The 19,599-nt window shown below is 47.9% G+C and overlaps 1 protein-coding gene across 3 annotated transcripts in view; it reads right to left on the bottom strand.

Moving 5' to 3' along the window:
* Carm1 (coactivator associated arginine methyltransferase 1) overlaps positions 1–19,599 on the bottom strand; it is a 48,195-nt gene that overhangs the window by 28,176 nt on the left and 420 nt on the right. The gene's annotated exons all lie outside the window — the stretch shown is intronic.

Here is a 19,599-nt window from a genome sequence, read left to right as displayed (position 1 = left end):
ATACCTAGCCCTGCTGCCTTCCCCAGGACAGCAGAATCTAGGGGATCCTAAGGTCCAGGAGCCCCTGACCAGATCCCAGGGGACATCCCAAGCACCTGTAACTTTCTGGTCTACCCAACTAGCCATGCACTTTTTTTTTTTTTGGTTTTTCAAGACAGGGTTTCTCTGTGTAGCCCTGGCAGTCCTGAACTCGCTTTGTAGACCAGGCTGGCCTTGAACTCACATTGATCCGCCTGCCTCTGCCTCCCAAGTGCTGGGATTAATGGCGTGCGTCACCATACCCAGCAGTCATACACTTCTAACTCAGCCCAATTGCTGGGCTTTTCTTTGCTTAATATCATGCCCACTGTGCACACTCAGGAAGCAGAGGTCAGGAGATCACTTGAGCTCATAAGTTCAAAACCAACGAACCTGGATGGCATAGTGAGACCTTTCTCAAAACAAAGGTGCCAGGTGCAGGGGCTCACACCTAGTACCTAGCATTTGGGAAGCTAAAGAGCACCTTGGATAATCACCTTGAGTTCGAAGCCAACATGGGATATGTGAGTTCCAGGTCAGCCTGGACTACAGAGGGAGACTACCCCCCCCCCCCCGCAAACAACAACAACAACATGGGCTGGGAGATGACTCAGTGGTTAAAAGCATTAACCAGCCTGAGTTCCATCCCTAGAACTTTTCAGGTGATAAAAAGCCAGGTGGATGGTCTGCATCTGTAATCCCAGCATTCCTGTAGGGAGATAGCTGGCAGAAATAGGAGAATCACCCAGAAGTTCACAAGCCAGCTGACAGTATATATGGACAGAAACAATATTTTAACAAGGAATAAGGTCAGAACATTGGCCCTGCCCATACCTATGGCTGGAGATCTTCCCATTGCTTACCAGTCACTGGTCCCCAGTCCCTGTCTAGAAAGCAATAAGGCAAGCAGGAATTCCTTGATGCTCTAGGCTGTCATGCTAGGTCAGTGAGAACAGCAGGAGTGGGCATAACCTGAAGCAAAGCTCTTCTCCAGTAAACTTTCTATCTGCACACATTGAGGGAAGGACAACAGGGTGATGCTAAAAAGTAGCTTATTCTGCAGGTGAGACAAAGGAGAACAGCACCTCACACCTTTGATTTCCCAGCAGGAGGCCATTGCCACCTCCAGTGGAGGAGCAACTAGAGCCGCCCATCTTGGGCACTTGCTGGGAGGCACACATGTGGACCAAGTATGAAGTCTTTCCTTAAATCACCTAACATTGCCAAGTACAACAGGGCTCTTCACCTTCACTCTTTCAGAAGAGCCATTCCACAGTGACAGGAGGCCTGGGGGAAAAGAAACGCCCTCCTGGGGTTGTAGACTCCACAGCCCCCTACCAGCTTCTCCCCAAGATGAAGATGAAACCCTGAGGGGACTCAGCCAGTGCACCAAGCACAGACACCAGGTCCAGCTGTGAACAAATGGACTAAGTCTTGTTTCACATGCTGAGAGGCAGTGGAGGCGGGAGGTAGCCAGTGAATGAGTGCTGGAAGGGAGGGAGACAGGCTGATGCACAGAGATGGTGGTCTAAGTTGTATTACAAACAGCCCTGTCCCTCTCCCTCCTCCAGCCCCTACAGTAACTTTGCCTTCAAACCACTGGCCACCAAAGGTTTCTCCTCTGTTTTGTGGGCTAGGAGATCCCTGTGGGGCCACCCAGCTGGGAAAGGGCTAAAGTGAACTCTCATCTAGGAGGACCATGGCCAGCTGCAACCCTGGGTCTTGGTTCACAGGGGAAGAAGACTGACAAGCCCCAGAGAAAGCCAGGCAGCCTATGGAGGGGTGAAAGCAAGCTGCTCACAGTGTATCTGTGAAACAGGTGCAGAGGGAACACCCTCCTCTGCTGTGTGACAGAAAAGAAAGTGGCTATCATCACTGCTTAATACACAAGTAGCCATGATGGCTGTCATCAGTGTAGGTCACCTACTGTCAGCTAGATATTCCTGTTGTAACCTAAAGCAGATGATCTGCTGTCCTCAGAGAGGCTAGGAAGCAGCTGTGACCACAGTCTGCCTGCTCTGGGGCATCTGATGACTATGAGGTCACCCTGGGCTCTTCTGTCCTTGCCAGGTGAAACAATGACTCTCTTCTCAGGCCTCTAGACCAGAGAACTTCCTTTGCCTTCCTTATCCTACATAGCTCAACTTGCAAACATGCACAAAGACATCCTCCAGTATAAGAAAGTCCCAAGCACCACAAAAGCTAATACTAGATGAATGAACAAGGGAATGGCCAACCAGAAGGAGGAAGTTCTGACCTGTGGTAGTGCATGCCCTTAATCCCAGCACTACAAGGTAGAAGAGGGTGGATCTCTGAGTTTGAGGCCAATCTGGTGTACATGTCAAGAGCTGAGAGGTCCAGGACAGACAGAGATACACAGAGAGACTAAACCTGGGCTGGGGTGATGAGTCAAGTCAGTACAGTATCTGTCATGAAAGCATAAAGATCTGAGTTCAAAACCCGGAACCCACCAGATGGTGGTGGCGCATGAGGCAGAGGCAGGTGAATTACTGTAAGTTCAAGGCCAGCCTGGTCCATAGAGTGAGTCCACGGCAGCCAAGGCCACACAGTGAAACCTAGTCCTAAAAACAAAACAAGCCAAAAAACAAACAGCTGGGTGGTGGAGGCGCATGCCTTTAATTCCAGCACTTGGGAGGCAGAGGCAAGCGGATCGCTGTGATTTCGAGGCCAGCTTCATCTATAAAGGAGTCCAGGATAATCAAGGCTACACAGAGAAACCCTGTCTCGAAAAACCAAAAACCAAACCAAACCAAAACAAAACCTCAAAAAATAAAACAAAAGAAAAGAAAAGAAAAAAGAGAAATAGAAAGAAAAGCCAAGCCAAGCCAAACCAAAAAAAAACTAGAACCCAAATTTTAAAACAACTACAGTGGGCCAGGCTAACACTCTCAATCCCAGCACTAATCCCAGCAGAGGCAGGCAGATCTCTGAGTTCTAGACCAGCCTGGTCTATACAGTGAGTCCAGGGCAGCCAAGGCTACACGGAGAAACCTTGTCTCTGAAAACAAAAGGGGGCTAGAGAAATGCTTGGCAGTTAAGAACACTGCCTGAGCCAGGTGCGGTGGCACATGAGCAGAGGCAGAGGCAGGGGGATTGCTGTTGAGTTTGACACCAGCCTGGTCTCAAAAGTGAGTCCAGAACAGCCAAGGCTACAACAGAGAAACCCTGTCTCAGGGGAAGAAAAAAAAAAAGGGGGGGGGGGAACCTGTCTGTTCTTCCAGAAGATTAGGGTTCAGTTCTTAGCATGCACATGGCAGTTCATACTGGCTATAACTCCAGTTCCTGGGTATCTGACACCTTCTTGTGGCCTCCATGGGCACTGCACACATGTGGTATATGACATACACAGGCAAAATACTCACACATATAAAATAAAAGTAACTCTTTTTAGGAAAAAAATAGGGCCTGGAGAGATAGCTCAGATGTTAAGAGCACTTGCTGCTCTTCCAGAAGACCTGCGTTCAATTCCCAGCATGGCAGCTCACAGCTGTCTATATAACTCCAGTTCCTGGGGCTCCAATACCCTCATACAGGCATACATGCAGGCAAAACATCAATGCATGTAAAATAAAAACAAACAAATCATTAAAAAGAAGAAGAAAGGGCTGGAGAGATGGCTCAGAGGTTAAGAGTACTGTCTGTTCTTCTAAAGGTCCTGAGTTCAAGTCCCAGAAACCACATGTTGGCTCACAACCATCTTTAACAAGATCTGGTGCCTTCTTTAAAATCTTTTTAAAAAGAAAACTGGTGTGGTAGTACACATTTGCAGTCCCAGTGCTAGGGAAGCAGATTCAGTCAGTAAAGAGGTTTTGGGAAAAAGATGAAATGACAAAGCTGTCCTCTGACCTCCATATTCACACCACAGCATAGATTACCTAAACCCACAACACCGGTTTGCAAACACAATGATTACTAATACTTTCTTTTAAAAGATGTATTTTTTTAAAAAACTATTTACTTATACAGTATTCTCCTTGTATGTGAGCCTGCAGGCCAGAAGAGGGCATCAGATCACATTATAGATGGTTGTGAGCAACCATGTGGTTGTTGGGAATTGAACTCAGGACCTTTGGAAGAACAGACAGTGCTCTTAACTGCTAAACCATCTCACTAGCCCCAATGATTACTAATACTTGTTTTTTTCTTTTTTCTTTTTTTTTTTTTTTTTTTTGAGACAGGGCTTCTCTGTGTAGCCTTAGCTGTCCTGGACTTGCTTTGTAGACCAGGCTGGCCTCGAACTCAGAGTGATCCACCTGCCTATGCTTCACAAGTGCTGGGATTAAAGGTATGTGCCACCACGCCCGGCTTACTAATACTTTTTAACCTGAAGAACATCACTGGCGGTCACACTCTGGCCTCCATACGCACATGGGGAAGACAAACATATGTACATATGCACACACGCACCAAGCCACATGCAATGTAGGGTGTTTTGTTTTTTTAAAAAAAAAGAAGGGGCAAGAATGGAGGGAGTAGGAGGAAAACAATTCCAATAAACACTTGTGGCTGCCCCAGGAAGGGAATACTTTTCACACCTATGCACACAGGGCAGTGGACACTGATCCAGCTTGACCAGGGCGGTGTTCCCAGAGGAGTGTACATGACAGAAAGAGACAAGGCAAATGGGACATTGGTGTGTCTGTGTCCCTGAGTGACTGACCCAAGGAAGGTCACAGTGCACAGGGAAGATTGGTCTGGCTTTTCATGACACACCCTCCTGAGTTGGCAGAATTTCTACCCTGTACACAGAAGATAACTACAGTGTTGGCTGCTGTGAGGCCTGACTCTGGACCTTGATGCACTGGGGAGACCAAGGGGCGCAGGGCAGCTCTGCTCCTCTATGCATGGCTCCTCTAGTGCCAACAGCACCCACTCCCCTCTCCCCAGTGGGTAAGATGGAGGTGGACTGAACTGTACCAGTCAGGTTGCCCCAGGCAGCCTAGGCTGCATTCCAGGCAGCTGTCACCTGGGAAAGTGCCCCACCTCCTTTATGGCCAAAGGCCAGACTAGCTCTGGAGTCAGTCAGAGCAAACTTAAACTTTAATTGTCTAGAAAAATCAAACCGGTCTTGACCCAGTGTATTGTCATGAGGATGGACACACCCTGTGCCTATGGGAGAACTGCAGGGTAGGGTTAACACAAAGAACCCAACTCAGCACAGTGGGCAGAGACAGTGAGTGGAGAGGAAGGCCCCAGAGAAATTCTAGGCAAAACAAAAGTAAACATAGCATAGGTGTGCCTTCACCCCCTCACTGTGTTTCGCAGCTCATCCATCAAATGCTGACTTCTAGACCTAGCTTACCTGGAAGGCTCTTATAGCCAAAGAGCTGACATACAAAGCAGTTCCACTTTTTTGTTTTGTTTTGTTTTGTTTTTCAAGATAGGGTTTCTCTGTGTAGCTTTGGCTGTTCTGGACTCACTTTGTAGACCAGGCTAGCCTCAAACTCACACCTATCCACCTGCCTCCGCCTCCCGAATGCTGGGATTAAAGGTGTGCGCCGCCACGCCTTTAGGAATGACGTGGAGATGGTGCATAAGGCTTTGAACATACTGGCTGGGCAAGGTGCTCTACTGCCAAGCCATGCCCAGTTCCTCACTTGGGAGTGGGGGGTGGTGAGAGTCTAGGCAGCAGCATTATCACTGAGCCATGGCCAAGTCCCTGAAGGAATTTAGGTGGGTCTCTGCTGTTGGTTTTCAGCCATTTCAATATAGTCTCCAGGGCTGACTCCCAGCATTAACATATGGTGACCCCAGTGGTACCTGTAACACTTGGCAGGTATTACACCACAGCACCCATGAAGTCTTTAGTGGACAAGACACTTCCAGAGGCCTAAAGGCTAGGGTAGGATGAAGCATGTGGGAGAGCAGTAGGAAGGACCTCAGGGACCTCAATGTATAGGCCAAGGGTGGCTGCTGAGAGATTAAACTGCCAGAAGCAGAAGGCTACACAACCCACCTCAGAGAAGCGGGAGTCAGGTAGGGAACAGTAGTTGTTACTAACTGTAGGCCAGAGTGCCTGTTTCTGGGAGAAACAGCATGTCCTGTGGCTGCAGGGCAACCAGAAAGGCCTCCATTAGGCCCTTGAGGACTCCGGGAGCAGAGGATGTTCGGGTTAGAAGAGCTACATCCCACCCAGGCTCAAAGGCTGCCTCTCCAGATGTGACTCCAAATGTTGTGCAGACTAGAGGGAAGCCACTGCTGCCTGTGGTGCCAGTGGAACACAGCAGTGCAGCCAAGACAGGCGCTTTGCTTGAGGAACTCTGGAACAGTCTGCCTTGGCCAGTCAGTGACACGTAACAAGGATGGGGATCTCTAAGTAACTGTGTCACCAGAACCTGAGGAGTGAAAGGAAGTGAGAAGGAGAGCAGCTTAAGAGCTGCAGGTCTGCTGGCTAAATGCAGGCTATGGGGACCAAACAGCTGACATCCACTTTTTGCATGTGTGAAAACAAGGAGAGCTGCATCTACTGGGACTCCTTGGGAGGACACGCCAACCTTCAAGGATGTTCAGATCGTGAAAGACAATCAGAAGGGACTGAGGAAATGGTTCAGTGGGTAAAAATGTTTGTGGATAAAGTGCAAGAGGACTGAATTCAAATTCTTAGTGCCTATGTAAGAGCTGGACATGACCATGATGCCTGTAACCCCAGCACTGGCAAGCAGAGATAGGTGAGTCCCAGCGGCTTGCAGACTAGCCACATGGCAGGATCCATGAGCTTCAAGTTAAGTGACAGACCCTGTCTCAAAAAATAATGTGTAGAGCATTAGAGGAAGTCTCTTGATGTTCTTCCTTCTCTGGAATCTATGTGCTCATGTGTACACACACTGGAACACACACACACCACACATGGTCAGTGGAACTGGGGAGCTGGTTAAGTGAGTAAAGCATGAGCTATACAAGTTAGAGGACCTGGGTTTGAATCTCCAGAACTCATGTAAAGCTGGACACAAATGTAATCCCCAGTAGCTCACAGGCCGGCTAGCCTCTGGCATATAACTGCAAATAAGAGATCCTGCCTCAAACAAAGTGGAAAGTGGGGACCAACACCCAAAACAGTCATCTGACTGCTCCCACACACACTCCAATATGTACACAGTTAAAAAAAAAAAAAGAAAAAAGAAAAAAAGCTGGGCAGTAAGTACTTGGGAAGCAGAGACAAGCAGATCTCTGTGAGTTCAAGGCTAGCCTGGTCTACAGATCAAGTTCTAGGACAGGCAAGAGAAACTCTGTCTTGAAAAACCAGAAAGAAAAGGGAAAATACACACAAAAAAGCAGTCAATGGATTTCATCCAGGCATGCTGGCTGCACTTAACATTAGCTAGGGCCTGGGTGCATTGATAGGAAGGGTACAAGCATATGCAACCTGTCAACCCACCTACAGACTCAGGCACAGCCTCGAGGGTGGAGAGTAGAGAGGTATCCCTCAAGGGCATATGACAGAAACCTAAAAGTTCCAGAAAGACCCTCCATCTTCCTTTCATTCCCCTCCTGGGTCTGGAAGCATTCCCCCACCCGACCTGCTACCCCACGTGTCTATTTATTTCCAGAACAAGAGCCTGCCTTTTTTGCTAGCACTCATCTACTAGGGGCATCTGGACAGCATCCCTCAGTCTCCTCCAGTCTGTGCTGATGGGCATGCACCCAATGAAAAAGAACCCCACCTTGGGGAACAGCCAATAGTACTAAACAGCTCTAATATAATATCTTGCCAAAATATGGGTAATGAATGGCTTTAAGGAGGTAGACAAATATATGGGTGCAGGGAGGGGGCTCTCAGGCTGACTGCAAGGAATATAGCCTAGAAAACCAGTGTGAACTTATTTCTAATGGGCATCCTGGAAGGTGACAAGCTCACTGTGGGGACAGGTTTGTAGGCTGATCCTGGGTTACACAGATGCTGGGTGGCCACCACTGTCAAATGCATCAATCCACCTCCACAACTTCATGCTGTTGATTCAATAGGCAAAAAAGAAAAGAAGAAAATAAATAAACGCACACACAGAAGAGGGTCTCTCAGTCAGGCGGTGGTGGCGCATGCCTTTAATCCTAGCACTGGGGAGGCAGATGCAGGCAGATCTCTGTGAGTTCGAGGCCAGCCTGGTCTAAAAAGTGAGTCCAGGATAGCCAGGAATACAAGGGAAACTCTGTCTCGGGGTGGGGGTGGGGGGGTGTCTCTCTCAGAACCTCCAGGCTCTGCCTCTTCAGGTCTCAATTTCCTTCATGAAGCTGCTCATGGGGGCAGGGTTTGGTGGCACACACCTCTGATCCTAACAAGAAGCTGTGCAAGATTGCTACAAGTTCAAGGTCAGCATGGGTTAGCTACAAAGTGAGGCTCTGCCTCAAAACATTCAAGAGAGTAGGAGGCTCTGGGGAGATGGCTCAGTGAGTAAAGTACTTGCCATGGAGGAACTAAGGGTCCCAAAGCTCCAAGTAAATGCTAGATAGGCATTACACGCATCTGTAATCCCAGTCCTGGGAGGTGGAGACACAATCCCTGGGATCAGTGACCTCTGGCACAAGGAAGGGACCAGCCTCAGTAAATAAAGTGGAAAGTGATTAGAAGATTCCCACGGTGGACTGGAGAGATGGCTGGGAGGTTAAGAGCACTGTTTGCTCTTCCAAAGATCCTGAGTTCAATTCCCAGCAACCACATGGTGGCTCAAAGCCATCTATAATGAGATCCGGTGCCCTCTTCTGGCCTGCAGGTGTACATGGTCCATCCAGGGCCAACCTCTGGATTCCACACACGTGTACTCACATGCACGCACACACCACACACACACAAGGAGTCAGAGATGTGGCTCAGTTGGTAGAGTGCTTGCCTAGCATACACGATACCCTCCCTGGGTTCTAGCTCCAGCATCCAAAGAACTGAGGTGGTGGCTCATACCTGTAAGCCCAGTACTCAGGAGGCAGAGGAAGAGGTGGGAGGATCAGCAACTCAAAGTTATCCTTGGTTACATAGTACATTTAAGGCCAGCCTAAGCCGCATTAGATCCTGTCTCAAAAACAAAACAGAACAAAACCCTCTTGGCTTCAAGGAACAGGACAGATATCAATGTTAAGTGAGCAAGCCTGGAAGGATGCTGACAGCCCCATATTGCTATTTCCAGGACCTTAGATCCTGAAGCTACCCAAGCAGCTTCATATTTTAATTTTGTTTGTTTGTTTCAGGTTCTTGAGACAAAGTTTCTCTGTGTAGTCCTAGCTGTCCTGGAACTCACTCTGTAGACCAGGCTGGCCTAGAACTCAGATATCCACCTGTCTATGTCTCCCAAGTGCTGGGATTAAAGGTGTGTGCACCACCATGCTTGGCCTTATTTTTTTTTTAATATTTTACTTATTTTTATATTATGTGTCTGCATCTTTTGCCTACATGTATGGCTATGAAATAGGTGTGTGCTTGGTGCCTCTAGGCCAGAAGCAAGCACCAGATCCCTTGGAACTAAAGTTACAAACAGTTATGAGCTACCATAGGAATTGTACCCAGGTCCTCTGGGAGAGCAGGCAGTACTTTTAATCACTGAGCCATCCCTCCATTGCCACTGCTGCTGTCCTCTCCCCCCCAGCAATTTTGTTTGTTTGTTTTTGGGTTTTCTTTCTTTTTTCTTCTTTTCCTTTCTTTCTTTCTTTTTTTAGGTTTTTCCAAGACAGGGTCTCTCTGTGTAGCCTGGGCTGTCCTGGACTCTCTTTGTAGACCAGGCTGGCTTCAAACTCACAGAGATCTGCCTGCCTCTGACTCCCGCCCCAGCAGTTCTTAAAGGTGACATATGAGCAAGTTCTAGGGCAAACAGCACAGCTGGCTGCCGTGGACACATATCCCTTTGGGGCCATGTGTTGGGTTTATGACCATTATTTACTATCTGGACTACCTAGAGCCTCAAAACCCATTATTGCTGGAGGATTTAAGAACTGATTCATGGGGCTGGGCGTGGTGGTTGGTGCACGCCTTTAATCCCAGCACTCCAGAGGCAGAGGCAGGCGGATCTCTGAGTTCGAGGCCAACCTGGTCTACAAAGCAAGTCAAGGCTACACAGAGAAACCCTGTCTTGAAAAACCACCACCACCACCAACAACAAAAAAACAACCAACCAACCAACAAATAAAAAACCTGAACTCATTCATGCCAGACGGTGGTGGCGGCTGCCTTTAATCCCAGTGCTCAGGGAGGCAGAGGCAGGTGAGTTCAAACACAGCCTGGTCTACAAAGTAGGTCCAGGATAGCCAAGGCTACACAGAGAAACCCTGTCTTGAAGAGAAAGAGAAAAACAAAAACAAAAACACAACAACAACAACAAAACCCTCATTCACTTAGCCAAGGTCACGAGGTCAAGGCTCTGCTACTCAGGTCCTCAGCAGCTTCTGGACCAGAGTCTGGCCAGAGAGGAGAGCACTGCCTAGCCTGCCATGACAGGAGCCCCGAGAGAAGATTGAGCATCTGAGGCAGTGCGGCCCACTCCAGAGTGCCTTCTTGTCCCCATTCTCCTGATGTCCCAGGCCCCGACTAGGCTAGCCTTTCCTCTTAGCTGCCATCTCCTCCATTGCCTCTCAGGCTGTTCCTGGCAGGGACAGAGGGAGGGATAGGTTCTTTGCTGGCATTTGTCTACCTTGAAGACAGGCGTCTACTAGATGGGAGCTTGCATGTGACTTTACAGGATTGTACATCTGGATACCGAAGTCCACCCTGGCCAAAGCCACCGTCAGCCAGCTGGCTGTCCCCAACAAGATGCTGACATTCAGAGAGTTTTAGATAATGGCCCAGTTCTGCCCTTTACTCTGAGAGAACAAAGGGACAGCGACGTGAGCCCTCCTGTACCCCACTTCTTCATGCAGGTCTCTCTTACAACAAAGCTCCTGCCCTCCCTGCTGCCCTTGGCCTTGGCCCAACCTAGCTCACTCCCAGTGCAGGTCTGTGGAGACACCTGGGCCACACTCTAATACTTGACACTCTTGTCAGCTTGCCCTCATAACAATCCTCTGAGAAAGATGTGAAAATCCAATTTTACAGACGAAGAAGCTACAGCTCAGCAAAAGAAATGGTAATGACAGTGACCAGGAAAAATCTAACAGTGAGGCCTGAGTTCCACTGTGCCATGGGCTTGCTCCAGGCAACTGTAGAGCTCCTCTTCCAGAGACCAGCGACCAGCCTCCCTCCAATTTTAGAAAGGGATTCCTGAGTAAGTTCCAACCTCTGAAGAACAAGCAAGGTTGAATTTGCTTGTTTGTTGCAGTGCTGGGTACAGGAGCCAGGACCTCCAGCATGCCAGACAGGCGCCTGACCCCTCAGCTCCAGCCCCACCCAGGCCAGACATACAAGCTTAAGTGATAACTGACTTAGCAAGTATGGGATCTGGGTATTACCTCAGATGTCTTCAGACCCACGAGATGCCCAGAGCAGTGACTTTCACTAGTGGAAAGCAGGGGCACTCTCGGGCACATGTCCTCCTTGGGATAATGAATGAAATATGAACTACACCAATGTGGCCGCACCTCCACAAACTCCCCCATCACCCTGACCTCTAGAAACCCATGCCTGCTCACTGGGACTCCATGGTAGGCTCTGGGGCTGCTGACCTCTCTTGCATTTCAATTTTTCTCCCATTCTTCATGCATGAGCCCAAATCAAGCCTGGTCAGCCCTTTCTCATTCATGAATTCTTCTCAAAAGTCGGCTAGAGGGTCTGTCCAGGAGCTCACAGGAGCAGCAAGGCCAGCTACAGGGATGATGCAGATGAGACTGAGCCAGACTCTCTGGACAAATTCTTAAACGTCTCCACACCAGCCCTGAGAAGCACAGCTGTCATCCATCTCTATAGGTGGGAGGGCAAGTGAAACTCAGGACGGCCTGAGGTCACAGCCACTGACTTTTGACCTCACACCCCAGCAACTGGATTCAGTCTTGGAACCCCACAGGCTTGGAGTACAGCTCAGCTGTATAGCACCTGCCTATACCTGTAAGTACAAGGCCCTGAGTGCTACCCCTCAGCACTGCAATAAATACACACAAAATTTTGAGGGGCTCTGCAAAGGCCAGGTTCAGAGTCCTGGGCAATCTCAACTCCCCACACAGCACAGCTGGCCATACCCTTCCACTCACCCCATCCCCTCAGAGTATTGTTCCCCGGGTTCTCCAGCAGACTCTGGGGATACAGTAGATGCCCTGGGCAGGCACTGTCGCTGCCAGAGGGTCTCCTGAGCCGCCCCCATCTGTTAAAGCAAGCTGATCCCTTGTGGAGTCATATCCTGCCTGCTCCCCTGGTCTAGGTACCCATGTGGAAGCCTACAGCTCAGTGCTTGCTATTCACTGTCTCCCCAGGTTCTGAGGCCATGGGTGTGTCTGAGGCACAGCATGCAAGCGACATGTTCTATCCCCCAGCTGTCTCCATGACATACTCAGGCAAGCTTAAGTGCATCTATGTGGAGAAATGTGTGACTGACAATGTGAGTTGAATATGTAAAGATTATGAAGAGTCCCACAGGGCAGCTCAAGGAAAATTCTATAGACATATAAGTCAGGTCACAGAACACTGTCCAATGACAAGAAATTACACTATCCATGCTCAAATCACACCTGAGACTGTGGGTCTCAACCCCTTTGGGGTCACATTTCAGATATTTATAATTCATAACAGAAGCAAGATTATAGTTACGAGGTAGCCATGAAATAATTTTATGGTTGGGGTCATACCATGAGGAACTATATGAAAGGATTGCAGCATCGAGATTGTGAAGATTTGGGTCTGGGCAAGGGCTAGAGGGCAGAAACCTGGGGACCACAGCTATTGGCAGAGAGCTCAAACTCAGCTGCCTAACGGGAAGGGCTGCACCTAATGAGAAAATATTATGTACACATAGGAAAGGACACCTGAGTTCAAAAAGCTGCTCTATGGGACGTACCATATAGGCAAGGTTGGGGTGGTTGTAAAGAGAAGAAAGGCATCACACCTCAGCTGACTCAAAGCCTGTGGAATGGGACTGATATTCAGAACAGCTGTTCAGAAGCACAAAGTCAGACTTTGATATGAAATCTTCCCAGAAATAAATAAGGTAGGGAGGGGTGCTGGAGACATGGCTAACCAGTTGGAGCACTGGCTGCTCCTGCAGAGGACCTGGGATCAATTCACAACACACAGATGACTCACAACCTCCTATGACTACAGTTCCAAAGGATCCAACACCCTCTTCTGACCTCTACCAGTACCAGACACTGATATGGAGCACATACATACATACATACGCAGACAAAATACTCATAAAGTAAAAAATAAATCTAAACAAAACTTTTACATTTATTGGGAGAGTGGGGTCACCACTATGTGCCAGACACTTGTGGGAGTCAGTTTTCTCCTTCCATCCAGCCTTGATTTGCTTTACCTGCACTACATGAGTCCATTTGTTAGTGCAGTAATAAATTTGAAAGTCTTAATCAAAAACTCCTTTGTACATTTATTTATGTACAGGAATGTTTTGCCTGCATGTATGTATGTTCACTATGAATGTATGTGCCTGGCTCCTGTGGAGGTCAGGATGTGTGTGAGTCACTATATGGGATCTGGGAATCAAACCTACAAGAGCAGCAAGTGCTATTCATGGCTAAGCCAGCTCTCCAGCACCTGTAAAACATTTCAGGGGGGAAGAAATGGTAAGCTGGGTGTGGTGGTGGTGCACGCCTTTAATCCCGGCACTCAGGAAGCAGAGGCAGGCGGATCTCTGTAAGTTTGAGGCCAGCCTGGTCTACAAAGGGAATCCAGACCAACCAAGGCTACACAGAGAAACCCTGTCTCCAAAAACTCCAGCTATTAAGGAGGCAGAGGCAGAAAACTCTTGAATTAAAAACTAACTTGAACTACCAGTGAAGAGGGCAGAAATGAGACTCGGCAGCAGAGCACTAGCCTAGATGGGCCCCATCCCCAGTACCACAGGTATTTTTCTTTTTGAAAAAAGAATAAAGAAAATTGCTGTCTGCCTAGACTTGAGTTTCGAGGGACCCTGAGGGCAGGTTACTATGACCTCTCAGGGGATCTAACCTTTTACATTGATTTTTAGATGTACTTATTTTATGGGTTTGGGTGTTTTGCCTGCATGTATATGCCATGTATATGCCCACCGAGGTCAGAAGAGGGTGCTGGCTCCCTTAGAACTGGGATTTCAGATGGTTATGAGTCACTATGTAGGTGCTGGCTCCTCTGGAAGAGCAACAAGCACTCTTAACCACTGAGCCATTTCTCCAATACTCCATCCTCCATCCCCACCAAATTTGAGACAGTTTTTCACTGCGGTACAGGCTGGCTTCCAATGTCAGGCAATCTTCCTGCCTCAGCACTAGGATTACAGAGGTGAGCTATCACACCCAGCTTCAACAGGCTTTGTAACGACACACAGAGGCCCGTGTCACCCGGAAAGTATAGCCTTGTTTTAGTTAAAGTCTGACCCATGGGGACACATGAAAATCTAAATAGATTTCTGGGTTGTCCCAAGCCTAGCTGAGGCCACATTCCTCACTGGAGGACTCCTGTTTGATTCATTTTCCTTCCTTCCTTCCTTTCTTTTTTTGGGGGGAGGGGGAGACAAAATTTCTCCATGTAGCCCTGGCTATATTGGAACGCAATCTATAGACAAGGTTGGCCTCTACCTCCCAATAGCTGTGATTAACGGTGTGTGCTGCCACTGCTGGCTCTTTTTCTTTTCTTGAAAGGTCTCAGGTAGCCTAGGCTGGCCTTAAATTTAACATGTAACTGACCTTGAACTTTGAATTCAACATGTCAGGTGAGTTTAAACTTCTGGTCCATTTTTTGGGCTTGCACACACGTTTATACAGTGCTAGGGATGGAACCCAGAGCTTTGTACATGCTAGCCAAGCACTGAGCCTTACTCCAGCCACATGCTGCCTCACTCTTTCACCCCAGGGTTTACAACCTTTTGCTGTTGAAGAACCACAAGTAAACATTACAGGTTGTTTTCGGGTTTGTTTTGTTTTTGTTTTTTTGAGACAGGGTTTCTCTATGTAGCCCTGGTTGTTCTGGAACCTGCTCTACAGACCAGGCTGGTCTCAAACACCGGGGTCCACTTGCCACTGCTTCCCAAATGCGGGGATTAAAGGTGTGCGCCAACACGAGCAGCCAATACTACAGGTTTTATAGGACAAGATGGTCTTGGCTAACTATTCTTTGGGGACTAGTGATTTTTTTTTCCCCTACCCCTACACAGTATAAATGCTTCTAGCTCTGACTATATAAAAATAGGCCATAGGCTCCATTTTGCTAACAGGCCAGGTTTACTCTGTTCTTTCCCTGACTGGCCCCAAGCTCAAGCGCTTGAGTTGGGCAACAGGAGCTCATACAGAGCCTGGTATAAAGTAAGTACAACATAAATGACAACAGATTAAGCAATGTGCAGGTGACAGAAGATGATTATTTCTGGTATTACTAATGTTTCAACTACATCCTATTTTGACAATAAAGCAGACTAATGCCTGGGCTCATAACAAATGCTCAGGAGATGGCAGAGGGAAGTCACAATGGCCCCTGGTTCTGTGACTGCACAGCCTAGCTGTATCTTAAGTCTGACTTTGAATTCACCATGTAGCCTAGGCTGGCCTTGAACACCAGATCCTTCTAGTTCAGTCTCCCCAGTGCTGGGATTACAGGTGTGCAGCAGCATGCCTACTTGATACAGGAGTTATGTAAGGCCGTTTGTTTGTTTTTAATTTATTTAATTTTATGTGTATTGGTGTGAGGGCGTCAGATCCCTTGGAACTGAAGTTACAGACAGTTGTGAGCGCCATATGGCTGCTGGGAATTTAACCTGAGCCCTTTGGAAGAGTAGACAGTGCTTTTAACCACTGAGCTATCTCTCCAGCCCACAAACCTTTTTTATACATGTTAGGCAGATACTACCAACTGAGTGACAGCCCAACCCCAACCCAGGGTTTTCTTCAACCTTTTCCACAGCCCTTTCTTATCAGACAGGGTCTGTTCAAGACATTTCTTCCTAAGAAATTGAGGAGCATGCAGGACATCATCCAAACTCATTGTTGCTGATCGAGACAGAAAAGTGACTGGAGCATCTCTAGATGGGCCGGAACAAGTCAACTCTGCTCTCCCCCTAGCCAGCTCAGGCTGGGCTTTTCTGAGAAGCAGCCTCCTTCCAGGGCTGGCAGCCTGTATTCCTGTAGAGGCTATGCCAACACTTCCTCAAGGCCGGGGAAAACCCATGCCAGGGAGAGTGGCCTGGTTTCGGTAGCTGCCTGCCATGTGTCCAATCTCAATAATAGCCAGAGTGACTTTAAATGACTAGGAGAGTTGGGGAGGGTAACCACTGCAGAGAGACCAGAATGATGCCTCTGAGCTAACTCCCACATTTCCCAATGAAAGGCTGCAGAGAAACAGAAGCCTAGGAATCTCTCTCCCACCATGGGGTACAAAGATAAAGGGGCATCCTAGAAAACCAGCTCTTCCCTATGCTGCCCTGGTGATATGGCTGGGGCTGAGGCTGGGTGGGTAGATGCTTCCTGCAATACACGAAGCCCTGGGTTCCAAGCTCAGCACTGCATAAACCAACATGGGGCTGCATACCTGTAATCCCAGCCCCGGAGAGATGGAGGCAAAAGGATTAGGAATTTCTGGTCATCAGCTACATTGTAAATTTAAAGTCAGATGGCAACATAAAACTTTGTCTCAAAATACTAGTAACTATAATAATACAAAATAAGACATCTGTAAAAATGTTGTTGGGTGTGGATATGATCTAAATACATTGTATTCATATGTGAAATTACCAAAGAACATATAATTTAGAAATGCACTTTTGACAAACACTTGCTACAAATCCATTCTCTGGATAGCCCACCAGAAGGACCCCAGGTTATGGGCAGAGAAGTGCTGCTGCAGGAAAGGAAAAGCTGTACCGGTGACCAGTACATGTCAGATTCTGAGTTCAGCTCAGGGCTCTTAAATGGCCCACAGAGATCTCTATACATCTGAGACACCAAAAGGTTCTTTCAGGTGTTTTGACAAACTCTCCTTACAGCCCATGCACAAATTCAGATCCTAGGGTCTGGAAACACAGATGTCTGGAAGCACACAGCTTGCTAATGACAGAAGGCAGTCAGCCAAAGCACTGGGGCCCAAGAAGTCTCTATATGACATCATCTCAATTAAAAAAAAAAAAAAAAAAAAACCCCAAGTGCAAGAAGAAGAAGAAAGGAAGGAAGGAAGGAAGATAGAGGACTCCTCACTCCAATGTCACTTTAGCCTAGAGCAGTAGTTCTCAACCTGTGGGTCAAACCCCCTTTAAAGTCCTGCATATCAGATATTTTACATTACAATTTGCAACAGTACCAAAATTACAGTTGAAAGTAGCAATGAAATTTTACAGTTGGGGTCACCACAACATAAGGAACTGTATTAAAGGGGGGCAACATTAGGAAGGTTGAGAACCACTGGCCTAGAGGTGAAAATTCTTTCTGGCTCCAAGAATATACATGGGACAGAGGATCTTAAGAAACATGAACTTGTAACCGGGCGTGGTGGCGCACGCCTTTAATCCCAAAAGCACTCAGGAAGCAGAGGTGGGCGGATCTCTGTGAGTTTGAAGCCAGCCTGGTCTATAAAGTGAGTCCAGGACAGCCAGGGCTACACAGTTTAGAAACCCTGTCTCGAAAAACAAAAACAAAGAAAAACATAAATTTTCTCTTCAACATCATTTCATCTATGCATGCACCGTGTGTACATATAGATATGCATATAGACATGCATATACATATACATATGTATATGTACGTAGTTCTGTATAACTTTCAACATTGTCATGATTTGGGGCAGAAGAGAATCAGACTCTCAAGCAGCACAGGATGGCTTGAATTTCTGCCCCTCTTTCATCCACCTCACATGTGCTGGGATTACACTGTCTTCTCTAAGGACAAGATCTCACTTTGTAGCCACGCTGCTCTTAAACTGAGCTCCTCCACTTAGGCACGGTAACACACACCTTTAATCCCAGCACTTGGGAGGTAAAAACAGGTCTCTATGAGGCCAGCCTGGTCTCCAGGACAGCCAGCACTACACAGAAAGGCCCTGGGACAAAAACACTAGAACACTGACCTTCTCTTGCTTCGGTCTCCCAATTGCTGCGATACAGGCCTAGTTTTTTTGGGTTCTGGTAGTGCTGGGGATCTAACCTGAGACCTCAAGCATGTGTTCTACCTGAGCTATATCCCAATCTACGAATATCTTATTTATTTATTTATTTTTATTTCACCGCTGCGAACAGAACCCACATCCTCACCCATGCTGAGCCCCGAGTCCACTGGGATAATTCTAAGAAAACAAGAGCACAAGCTGTAAAGACTTCTGTTATAAAGTAAGCTTCTGATAGAGGAAGCTGAGTGTTAGGAATTATGTGGGAACTAACAATTCTATAAAGAAAGTCTAAAAACAAGTATTTTTGTCAAGTTCATTAAACGACCCAAGCCACCCACAACTTTGTCCTAGTGACTGAGACAGCATTTGCCCATGTTGCTCGAATTGCTTCGGCCTAGCAGGAGTTGGGCCCACAGGCTTGTACCAGGACACTTTTCATGGTACCGGTACTCTGGCTTGCTTAGGGGCCTGGGGTCCTTTCTTTACCAGCCCTAAACTCCCAATCTGTGAAATTGCCCCTTTCTCTTATGTGATCAGGTAGACCCAGCTCTGCCCAAGTCCCTGTGGGTACCCTACTCTTGGGCACCAGACACACTTCCTTTCTCCAGTGTTTTCAAAGACAAGGCAAAGAGAGGAGAGCCCATTTGAACAGGCTGCTACACACATTTCCTTTCCCAACACCCCATTACCAAGGAGGGGAAAAAAATTCCCATAGGCCACAACCGATCCAGTCTTCTTTGGTGGCCTCTTAAGAGCATCAATGAACAAAACCCTGGGAGACAAAGACCAATGAAACAGAATAGCAAAATGCCACCGAGGAATCCGCCAGAGGAAAGAGTAACAAGAGAAAGAATACAAGGTGGAACTACAAAGCTTGAGGGGGGAGGGGGGCTCGCTTCGGAAACACACTACTGAGCCCCCTTATTTCCCTCACTGAAACGTCAGTTTTTGAAGCAGTTTCTGATAATGTCACCAGCTTCTCACGTCCTTAAAAAAAAGAAAGGAGGCGCGTGTCGAGGGAGGTGGTGTGTTACCTCTTGACTTCTAAAGCCGGCCAACCTTTCCCTCTTCCACGTTTCCATGGGGGATGGGGACTCTCTCTCAGGGAGGGTTCTGTCCCCCCAGTTCTAAAGTTTACCCATCGAAGTGGGTGGGTAGGGGACCCCAAATCTCAAATCCTCCTCCACAAGGGTGGCACCCAGTCTTCCCGGGGCTCCAATACTGAAAGCCACTTTTCAGTGTGTGTGTGTGTGTAGGATGTCCCCCTAAAACGAGATCCACAAACCACACCCGCTGAAAAGCCCTCCCAATCGCTCCCTTACTCCAGTCCACTCTGCATCCCTCCAGAATCCTCGGGGGCCCCCACTTCCTGCCACGCGCCCCCCTCCCCCGCTGCAAATCTCAGGCCCGCGACTCAGTTT

The sequence above is a fragment of the Acomys russatus genome, chromosome 14 (genome assembly GCF_903995435.1).
Source record: "Acomys russatus chromosome 14, mAcoRus1.1, whole genome shotgun sequence".
In the NCBI taxonomy this organism is placed as follows: Eukaryota; Metazoa; Chordata; class Mammalia; order Rodentia; family Muridae; genus Acomys; species Acomys russatus.
The sequence above is the reverse complement of the archived record's forward strand: the minus strand, read 5'-3'. Positions and strand labels throughout refer to the sequence as shown.